We start from the raw sequence: 10,960 nt of genomic DNA, 5'->3' as shown, positions 1-10,960 counted from the left end.
GAAACTTTTCTCTTGCTTCATGCGAGTGGAGAGGATTTGGGAAGTTGGGTATTTTTAACTTTTTAAAATTTATTTTTCTGTTTGAAAAAATAAAATCCAGACTATCAGCTTCACTCCTCGATTTTGTTCTAAAAGTAAATGGTGCTGGTATGTCTTGTAAGATAAATATGTTCAACCTGAGACAGTGAGAGCTGAAGTTGAGAGAGACTTCTGTTAGCTGTGGTATTAGCAGTTTCAAGGACTTTGTTAACACCACTCCTACTCCCGCCCCAAATTTGGCTAATGTCAACTTCATAAGCACAAAGAAATATCTTTTTAAATCCCAGAGTGTTTAAGGTTAAACAAGATATGACTTCTAACACAAAAATCAACAGGGGGAGGGAGAAAGGAGGAAGGAGAGAGATGGGTAGGAGAGACAGAGAGTCTAAGAGCACCAGGAGTCAACATGTGATTTTTACTTTCTCACATATTTGTAAAGTCAAGCATCTCTACTCAGATAATATAATGGCATTACCGACTCTAAAGGGACTTTAAGGAAAATCAGCATCATATTTAGTATCTATGACTAGTTAAAAAAAAAAAACAAAAACAAACCACCACACACCACAAAAATCAGAGAACAATTTTCAATTAAGGCACACAAAAGGAGGGGTTTTTGTTTTGTTTGGTTGGGGTTTTTTTAAGACAACTACGGCTGGGACCTGGAGTAGTCACTTAAGATGCATCCGGCAATAATACAGATTGGATAGTGGGCTATAGTGGGCTTTGCTAGATAAACAAAAGCTTTTCCATAGATGCAACACTAATTTTCAGAATGTTGCTAGGGCAACAGCAGACTGTAACAAGAATTTCTGAATAATGAGCAGGTGGCAATATATGAAGATCGTAGACTCCTGACTGAATTATTCATATGCACTCCTGAATAGTCAGGTTTATAAGAGCAATAACCTTATTCCATCACCACAAATGGAAATACTATATACCCTGTCTAGAATATTTATTACAGTTCTAAACATGCAACTCCATTGCTTTAATATGATATGTAAGGCAAAATCACTAGTCTGAACAAAAAAGACTTGTGGCTCTAGAATAAAGAGACATAAGCAGTTATTGTGTAACAGTATTTTATGCAAAATCTAAAAGAATAGTTTTTCTAAGACAACGCTAAATCTCATTTTCTGTCTAAGATTCTCCTTGCACTGATTCAACAGTAATTCCAGAGGGACAGGAACAAATCTTGCTAATTATGAAGTAAGGACCAGACTAACTGAGAAGAACTGAACACACCTGATGGACATCCATTGTGCACATCCATAGCAGAAATTTTGCTGCATATAAAATGCTATGTGGGGAAGCCTTATGCACAGTCTACAGATAGTCCATTACGGCACTTGAAAAGCAATGGCAGCAAGAGTTGGCAAGATTTTTGTTCATTTAAAATTTCCAACTTTGGTAAGTCAATACACTATTAAAACTTCAGAACTAACAAATTCCTTCATTTGGCTTTCCAACAAAGTCTCTGATTAGTCAGAGTCAGCAATGATTTCAGTATCTGGGCAAGGTCAGCTGTATCGTTCTTCTTTTGATGAATATGACAGAAGATAACTTATTTTAACTTACTCTGGGACTGAACTGTTTCTCCCTGTGAGTTCACTGAGAAGCTGTAATGAGATATGCAAAAAAAAACCCCAAACCTGCCCCACCTTTCGGGACTTTTTGTCACAGAGCTCAGATCTCTGTTTTAAACACCAATAAAATAGTAAAATTATTGTAGTTATTGTAAACAAAGTTCCTAATTTCTCTAGAATAACATAGTTTATGTATTGAGATATAAATTCATATGCCACAAGCTGTTTTACAAAGCTGACATTATCAAAACAGTTGCAAAAACACAGTAAAAGCTAGACAATCTAGTTATTTGATACTGTTTTGATAAACAGTCTTCAATCCTTCATGAAGCCCCTCACTCCCAGAAGGACATGGAGGGGCTGGAGCGTGTCCAGAGAAGGGCAATGAAGCTGGGGAGGGGTCTGGAGCCCAAGGCTGATGGGGAGCAGCTGAGGGACCTGGGGGTGTTCAGCCTGGAGAAGAGGAGGCTGAGGGGAGCCCTCATCGCTCCCTACAACTGCCTGACAGGAGGGGGGAGCTGGGGGAGGGGTGCAGTCTCTTCTCCCAAGTAACAAGGGTTAGGATGAGGGGAAATGGCCTCAAATTGCATCAGGGCAGGTTTAGATTGGACATTAGGAAAAATTTCTTCTCCAAAAGGGTTGTCAAGCACTGGAATGGGCTGCCTAGGGAAGTGATGGAGTCCCCATCCCTGGAGGTATTTAAGACGGGTAGACAAGGTGCTTAGGGACATGGTTTAGTGGTGAACTTGGCAGTGTTAGGTTAATAGTTGGACCTGATGATCTTAAAGGTCCTTTCCAACTGAAATGATTCTATGATTTACTGAGTGCAATTGTTTCCGTTTATCTGATTTTCAATTAATGTGCATTAATTTCAGGACAAGCCCTGGAACAAGTTACACATTAAACTGTCTTGTCATCATGTGTAACAGCTGTACAGATCTGAATACCCCCCAGACAGCTAGAACTACTTTTTAAACTGAAGTTCATCCAGTGAAATCTCAAAACAATAAGTTGACTTCTGGTCAAGTTTTACCAACAAAGCCTTCCATGTCAGCAAAGCTACAATTCAAGAAGAATGTTCAGTGGAGACAGTCTAACTCGCAGAAGACTAAAGTGTCTCATTCTTACAGCTAGTCTTCCTGCACTGTTTACAAATGAGCTACTGTCCTCTGCAACAGCTTCAGTCTAAATCGGTTTACGATCCAATGCTGAGCAGTGTCCTGCGTTGCAGTTGAATCTTGTAAATTCCTTTGTTCAACTTTCTGGCCAGAGGGAGGTCAGAAGACAATTGCCTCATTAATATGATGGCCTCATCGAACAGCTGTTTAAGCAGATTTTTTTATCTCTCAAATGAAAAACCTGGTAACAAAGGAAAGTGGAGTAAAATCAGCATCTTGCTACTTCCTAAAGAATGCTTCTGAAAGCACATCATGAGAACAGCAGCTTAATTGTCCAGACCCAAGCGCAAAGGAGAGAGGAAGCTGATACTTCCTTTTCCCAACTGAATAAAACACAAAGCAACATTTTCTGCCACCTTGGTACTCATACCTTTCAAAGATATTTCACCTTCTTAAAAAGTAGAGGGGTCAGTCAAGGAAGCAATGCTAACTTTTGCACTAAGTACCAATTTTTTTCTGATGGCCTATCTTCCTCTTTCATGGTATAATCAACAAAACAAGAGGCTATGTGTTGAAGAAACCTACCAGGATCAAACACTTCTCTCTCTTTAGAGGGGAGGGAGGAAGGAAAAGTGAACTTAATGAAGATTTGGTTTTCACCATGATGGATTTTTTTTATTAAAAAAAAGTGTGAACATAGGACAAACACTGCCACCAGTACGTTTATATTCTGAAAGATCTCTAACACTTACACTTTATATTAGAAACTAATACAGTGCGTTACAGCTTAGTGAATTTATTTGAAGTTTTCTGGAAAACTAGCTTAGATACAAGTATAAAGGCATTAGGGAAATGAAAAGTAAGCACCATTGTTTTCTTCAAAAATACATCAAAGTTTGCATGACCAAACCATTGCAAATTTGACAGGAGAAAAAAACCAAACCACCCTCAAAATGCAAACACCAAATGCACCTTTCCCTAGCTGAACACAGGCATACACATCCAAGTTTCAGGGTAGAAAGGTTTTGAAAGCTTAAAGTGCTTATTTGCAACCTGTGTTATGCTTTGCCTAATACACTCAGGAAGCATGAACAGACCAGAAGGTCAGTGGTACAGTCATTCTCTGCGATACCAAATGTGGGATAAGGAAAGGAGATGGTTTAAAGAGACAGCAAACTTTAGCACTGCTCTATTACTGAGTAAATCAATCCTTAAGAATCTTATTCATATAGTCAGAATATTCAAGCAAAAGATTATTAATAATTAATAGAATAGCTATTAATAATTATTAGAATCCTGCATTTCTCTGACCAAAAGGCTTTGCTTTCCAGGCAATCCAGGACAGGGACTTTGGTATAGCCTCAGGCAACAACAATCCCAGGATTGAGGATAATCAGGCTGTCCTTGATATATCATTTCCTTATATAGATACATCAGTTACAATAATATATATGAAAAGATGTTGATGAATTTTATGTAGTATTTAATAATGTTATTTAGCTGGAACAAACAAACAAAAAACCCCCTCCAAAACAGACTGACCAACCCAAAGGTAAGCTTTGGAAATCAGAAACACAAGTTATCAGTCTGAGTCAGAACTTGCTAACAAAAAGGTCATTACCCATATAAATAGAAAAAGTACAAGAACACAAGAAAACCACGATAGCACATCTGAAATTGAATTTGAAAGAGCACGCTCAAAGGAAAAACAAGATTCACAATGTAAATGCTGAAGACAGTACACCCACTAACTACAGAAAATTAGAAGAACTGTCTCATCAGATCAGAAGTCCCAAAGCAGAGATTTTTTGCAACAGTACAAAATACACGATGGTATATTTTGATGTTAAAATGACGGGCACAGAACTAAACATAAGGAAAAAATAACTGTATGCCTAGCTTTTCAACAAATTTTAAAGGAAAGAATGAATCAAAGGCACCAAAGTCAATGGAAAATGAGTTGACAGAAAAACGTGTAACATTGTGCCAAACAGCTCTGTTTTAGAAGCACTGCCATTATAACCATGTATCCACACTATAAGCAGACATGAATAAAATATGGATACAGAAAACAACTACTGATACTGCAAACTTGAGTCCCAAGGTTGCTAAGTTATGAGCAGTGTTAAAGCTGAATACCTGTTAACTCAATGCATGAGGACTTTCTTACTTGTGATATCAAGAGCTAGCTAGTCAGCTGCCCAGATACAGACATCTAGTGTGGGCAGATACGACACTGATCTACAGGAGACTCTGCTGCCGCTCTGGAGCGGCATACAGAGACAAGATATTTAGCCAGACAACTAAGAACACCATCAGATCACTCTGATCTCAGTCAAGCAACAGGCTTTAGAATTGTCACCACTGATCTAAAACATGTCCGAATTCACACATTGTCAGATCAGAGCTGAAAAATCTTTTCAAGGTTTCCCACCCCCAATTATTCCACATGTTAAAAATGGGCTAAACTGTTTCCTGCTTAAAATTGGCCTGTATTTTGTTGCATATTGGAAGACAGGACAAGAAAAAGAGATAGTGAGAGAATACCTACACATTTACATTTCTTGGTCTTTATGAAACATTGTCATTTTAAGCCTTCACACTGCTATGGACCAAGGAAGATACTGGACAAGACCAGTTTCTAACATTGTCCAACATTTTGACAGAAAAGGCCAGATAAAAAGCTGATTGTATTCTGAGCTGGGACAGCTTTCACTACTACTTTGATATGCAAGCCTTAATAAGGACTACTGCTCTTTGTGCTTTGCAAATTAAACTTTACAGTGTCTGTAAAGACAAGATTAAGTAGCAACTAATGGGATGTCATCATGCCTAATGATGAACAGCCAACTGTTGGAATATCATACACTGCAATAATTGGGTTAGCCCAGTAACAGAATTTACTCTGTTCACATTACTGCTTTAAGAATTTAGTCTAAAGGTACCATTCAGAGCTTAGAAGTCTTAGTCAAAACATGGTATTACTTATTACACTGGATGAAGACTCTTCTTTATTTAAATCAATATTAGCTAAGCTCAGTCTGGACTCAGTTGCTTCTCCCAGTAACAAGAATGTCCACATAAATACAGGTGTTCTTCTCTAGAAGCCATTATTTGAAAACAGAGAAGGAAACAGGATCTGTGCAGCGTTACCACACAAAGGATTAAGATGAAAATCGTAACATTTTTATAAATTGACATAACAGTTTGTGTGAAAGATTCATATCCATTTACTAGACTACAAGTCTAGCCAGAAGGCATTAGTATACCTATGGCAGCCTCCATAAAGTCACTTAGTAGATTTGCATGTCCTCTTCCTCCTCCCAATCCATACCACAAGGATGACACGTCAGAGCAATACTGGTACTGGGTTATGGTACAGCTTTAAACCCTTGAAAGTCTATTTTTCCATGACAATAACACAACATGCAAAAAAAGACATGCCTAGAAGCCTTTTTAGAGATTATTTGCAATGAAAATACACTAAAGATCACTTTGATGTGCTTAAAACAAAGAAACCACAATACCTAAACTAGGACACTAATAATTAATTTGTAATCTTCATTACAAGTAAAACCCAAAGACTCATTATTGTCAATTCTAACAGCAGAACCACTATCAGTAGATACTATCAGTATCCAATTACCCATTTTACCACAGTTTCTCCCACTGAAGTATATGCAACAGTCATTAACACAGAAAATGAGTCAGCCTCCCTTGGTTTTCCCTTAGAAAGCCATTAAGCAAAAGTTCTTGTTCGGAAATAGTCTGGCTTCCCAAGTGTAAGAAGGGTAAGGACACATCAACTCAAAAAGACAAGCCAAGTTTTATTTTGAGTCAAGGTACTGACATTCCATGTAGCTATGCTAACCAAATCAAGCTACTTTTAAGGGAAGACAGAAATTGGCAAGGGTTTGGTTCTTGCTTTAACTTATGGAATAGATTCATTAGATCATAAAAGAAAGGGAGAAAGAATCTCATCCTGACAGCAAGATTTACTCTTCAAATACCTACAGAGCACACTGAACCTGAAAGGTAGCTCTTTGTCGAAAAGATAGAGGGATTTACAATGCTTTAAAGGAAACAGGCTTTTTACTGTACCTTCTGTTGAAACACTCCAAATCACACTGTGATAACATGGGCAAGAATTCCCCACCAACTGATTTACTAGTTTTGCTACTGCATCATTTGGGTGTAAAAACTGAACATTTGATCAAAGCTTAAGTTATAAGGGTCAACAGTTTTCCAATGCCTCTCAGAACTCCTACTGTATCTCCACAAGAACAGACCCAATTCTTCTGAGCTCACTTACAATATGAAAACAGATGGAAATCTTGTGGATCCAGCATGCTGGTCAATGATGCAACTGCTCCCAGCTACTCACCACCAGCAGGAGGTTTTTATGCCCAAAGCTCTGACATCAAAAAGGACTGTGAGAACACTCCTCAATCTGCTGTTGGCAGAAGCCCTCGAATTAGTTCAAACTTCACTCACCAGCTGCACACCAACAGCCTTTTCTAGATTCAGCTGCGCTAAAGGAGTCACTGATCTCACTTCCAGTCACCATTTCCTCCATCTGCCAGTTAAACTGCTCCTGTGAGCCTCCCTATACATGTTTCAATTTGATAGCATGAATAAGAGACCTACGTCTTAGACAGCTGAAAGTGAAATGTTCAGAAACTCCTCACGATAACGGCTCATTTAACAGATCAGAGGAGGTGATAGAGGGTATGAACAAAAAGCTAAGGATATGTCAGTATGACTGCCTCTTTCACAAAGGCAGATATTTGCAAGGAGCACATCTATTTATATCGTGCTTCACCATAATGTACAGTAAAATGGTTTAGTTGGACATTTAACAGAAAGCTATTACACCTCACTTAGCTGAGAACATACTTCTTCAAAACAAGTATAGTAGGTTAACTGCTAGCCGACCACACAAAGCATTTTTTAGACAAATACAAAACTCGGCACCAGATCCTTCCTAAGAATGGCCAGCTAAACCAAATCCAACACTGGCACCTTCTACATTTATGCCTTCTAGAGGTCATCTTTTGACCTGGTAATGCAAGTTATACAAAACTATGCTTTCACAATGAAGGAGCAACTATGCTATGTTATTTAGCCATAGCTTTAATGATATTTAAGGTGTTTGTCCTGGCAAGCTTCAGCCTTCAGACCATTCTATGCACATGATTGGACAAAGACCTTTCCTAAATGGCCATACAAACTTGGTAACAAATAAACCTGGGCAGGGGGCAGAGGAGAAAGTTGAGAGTGTTAAATAAAGGACAAAATTCCATTTTACACACAGATTTTTGAGTTATAGATTAAAGAATAACAAAAATTGATGTTGGGAAAGAGATAAAAGAACAGAAAAACTCAGCAGCAGATTAACAAAGACAGGTGAACAATGCAGTATATAAATGCTTACGCAGAAACCAATGGCTGCAGTGATAAAGCCCCATGCCCTTCTAAGAGATCCAAGAAAAAGAACAGAAAAGAAACCCTTGAATAAGCATCCCACAGTCATGCTCTTCAAATCTACAGTTTGCTTCAGCAGCTTGGATATAAACATACAATAACCAAATATAATATTCTTGGAAACTTAATTCCATTTATTGGAGAAGAGTTCATATCATAAAATGACACGTTGACAGATTTCTCATAATACATACATTAAACTTCAGGAGACTAACTTATGCACAAGAGTAGCAGTGGAGGCTGTTCTGAAATTAAGGCTGCTGAGCTTCCATAAATCTGGTTTCAGACATTATTTCCTCTAAATCACTCCTTCAAAAAGTTATGAAATCAAAATAAGATTACAGGTAGGCTGAAAGTACAATTTCCCCAACAATATTTAATCATAATCTGTTGCTGATTTATGATCTCCTAGAAATAAGGCTTTCCAATACCGCTTTCAAAAATCTCTTAACATTGTTACACAGTGCATCAGTCCACCACCTCAGAGAAAAGCCAACAAAGAAACACAAAGAAACACATAAAACCTACTTTAACAGGCTTGCATAGATGCTACCTATCATCCAGCGAAGGCACCATACTAAGGCATTCACATAGATTCTTCTTGCCTGAAGAGTACAGTGTGAATGACATTATTCAGGTCTTGCATTGCCAAACGACTCATCTTTCCATTACTAAAAGGCTCGGTTTGGAATGCAGGGTTTAACAAAAGCCCCTGGGTCACTCCTGTCTAGCCATTCCTAGGTGGAACGTAGGTGGGAAAACTGCCACTAAAAGCTTAACTGGGCTCCGAAAGCCCATCACTTCTGCAGCCCTTCCAGCCTAGTGGTGCCAGGATTACAGAATGCTCTACCATTTCTATGAAGGCTCCTTAGATGCCACACCCATGAGTAACGGTATTTTGTATTTACTGGCTATTGCTTAACTCCGCTCATATCTATGAAATAAGAATTAGAGCATGCTGGAAAATTTCAGAATCTATATGCTTTAATAGTGATTTTATTGGATTTCACTAATCAGGACATCCAAAGTTGTTGCTATTCTTATGCAGGTAGTAAAAGTTATAGCATAGAGTTTCCTAGCCCACCAAAATTGAACAATGCTGTCAAAATATATTAAAAGGTTTTTAAAATTGGAATGTACGCTACATTGCGGCCAATTCAAAATTTATATTGCTTCATGAACATTATGTGACAACCCACTCTTCACGAACATGCTGTCAAAAGTTCCATTTTCCCCAAAGAGTCAAAAAAATGCAACTGTATCAACTACTTTCAAAAGCCTAGAATGCAGTACCTTGGAATTTTAAATGTATCCCCGTATTTAAAAAGATGTGGCACTACATTTCTTAGTCAAATTAACTCTGGGGAGAAGTAAATGTGTGAAAATGGTGATACAAAGATATACTTAATTTAAATTAACCTAAGCTACTGAAGCAAGCTGACAGCACCTTTCAACTGAATAAAACACAAAACCGTGGTATTTGTTTCATACCCAGAGCTATACCTAAAGTACTTCACCTAGAACAGCCAGCTAGTTTGAAGCAGTTTCACAAACAGACTTTAAGCAAGTAGCATGAAATAAGTAAGACTATGATGCAAGGCTGAAACACAAGAAGCGAAAACCAAAAACTTAATACCAGTTAAAGGAAGAAAAAAAGCACAGGCAGAATTATTCTTAAGACAAGAAAGAGGAATGTAGTAGTATGTGTCTCCTCAGATTTTCCTTCTTTATTCCTCCATGCACACACACAAATAAAATATAATCAGAGGATCACTGCAACAGATTTGAGTAATTCACCCTTCCCAAATCTTTAACAAATAGTTTAACAAACCTAACCCAGCACACTGCACATGCCTTAAAAATACTGGTATTTAGTCAAACCCATTGTTAGTCCGGAGAAAAGCAGCAGTTGATCTTGAATAGCAATTTACAGTTTTGTAAATTAAAATGTGACCTGGCAATAGTGAGCAATACAGTCACAAGTACAACATTTTTGACCTTCCAAGACTTAAAAGACACAACAAGTCTTTATATTATCTCTATTGCTGGGGTGGTTTTTTTTTCAAATTGAGGAGTACAAGCTGTAAGTTACAGATTTTCTACAAAATACTCAAACCTTTGACATCACAGTATTTACTGTAAAACAAGTGCTTAATATTAGCTGCCTGGCAATCATATTATCATTTGTAACAAACAAATGGAAGACTGTCAAAGAAAACACATTTCCATTGGCACTTCTTTCTCCTGAATAGCAAATTGCTTAAAAAATAATTTCAGAACTTCATTTTTGTTACTTCTGCTTCAACAATAAATATTTATTCCTAATCTAGCATTCACAAGAAATACTACACTATAAAGTTACTGAGATCATGTCTTCCACTCAGTATTCAATCAAAAAGCAAGTCTCGGGTACAATACTCCATGTAGAAGACAAGACATGAGAAAGTAACCCTGCTGAAAATTGAAAGTTAATGCCTCAATGCAAAAAGGCTGGTCTCTATAAGAGGAAAAACCCCAACATATTCCCTATTCTGCATTAGGCACACAAGATCTCTCTAATTTCAGGCTAATGAACTAAAGGGCATCAATATTAAAAATTAAAACAATTTAAAAACCACTCCAAAACACCACACACTTTTGTAGATTGTATTATCTTACAATACACCCTAAACAAAGCCTCCATTGCTCATTTTTGTCTTTTTCCATCACCTGTAATCCAGCTTTCTACAG

General features: G+C 37.6%; 1 protein-coding gene across 8 annotated transcripts in view; it reads right to left on the bottom strand.

The window, feature by feature from the left end:
• Positions 1–10,960, bottom strand: part of R3HDM1 (R3H domain containing 1) — an 88,901-nt gene extending 77,941 nt beyond the window's left edge. For all 8 annotated transcript variants that reach the window (XM_035897909.1, XM_035897906.1, XM_035897897.1 and 5 more), the window contains exon 1: positions 10,940–10,960. The gene's annotated coding sequence lies outside the window, so the exon portion shown is untranslated. The remainder of the gene's footprint in view (positions 1–10,939) is intronic.

Source organism: Egretta garzetta, unplaced genomic scaffold (genome assembly GCF_000687185.1).
Source record: "Egretta garzetta isolate BGI_Z169 unplaced genomic scaffold, ASM68718v1 scaffold197, whole genome shotgun sequence".
Taxonomy (NCBI): domain Eukaryota; kingdom Metazoa; phylum Chordata; class Aves; order Pelecaniformes; family Ardeidae; genus Egretta; species Egretta garzetta.
The sequence above is the reverse complement of the archived record's forward strand: the minus strand, read 5'-3'. Positions and strand labels throughout refer to the sequence as shown.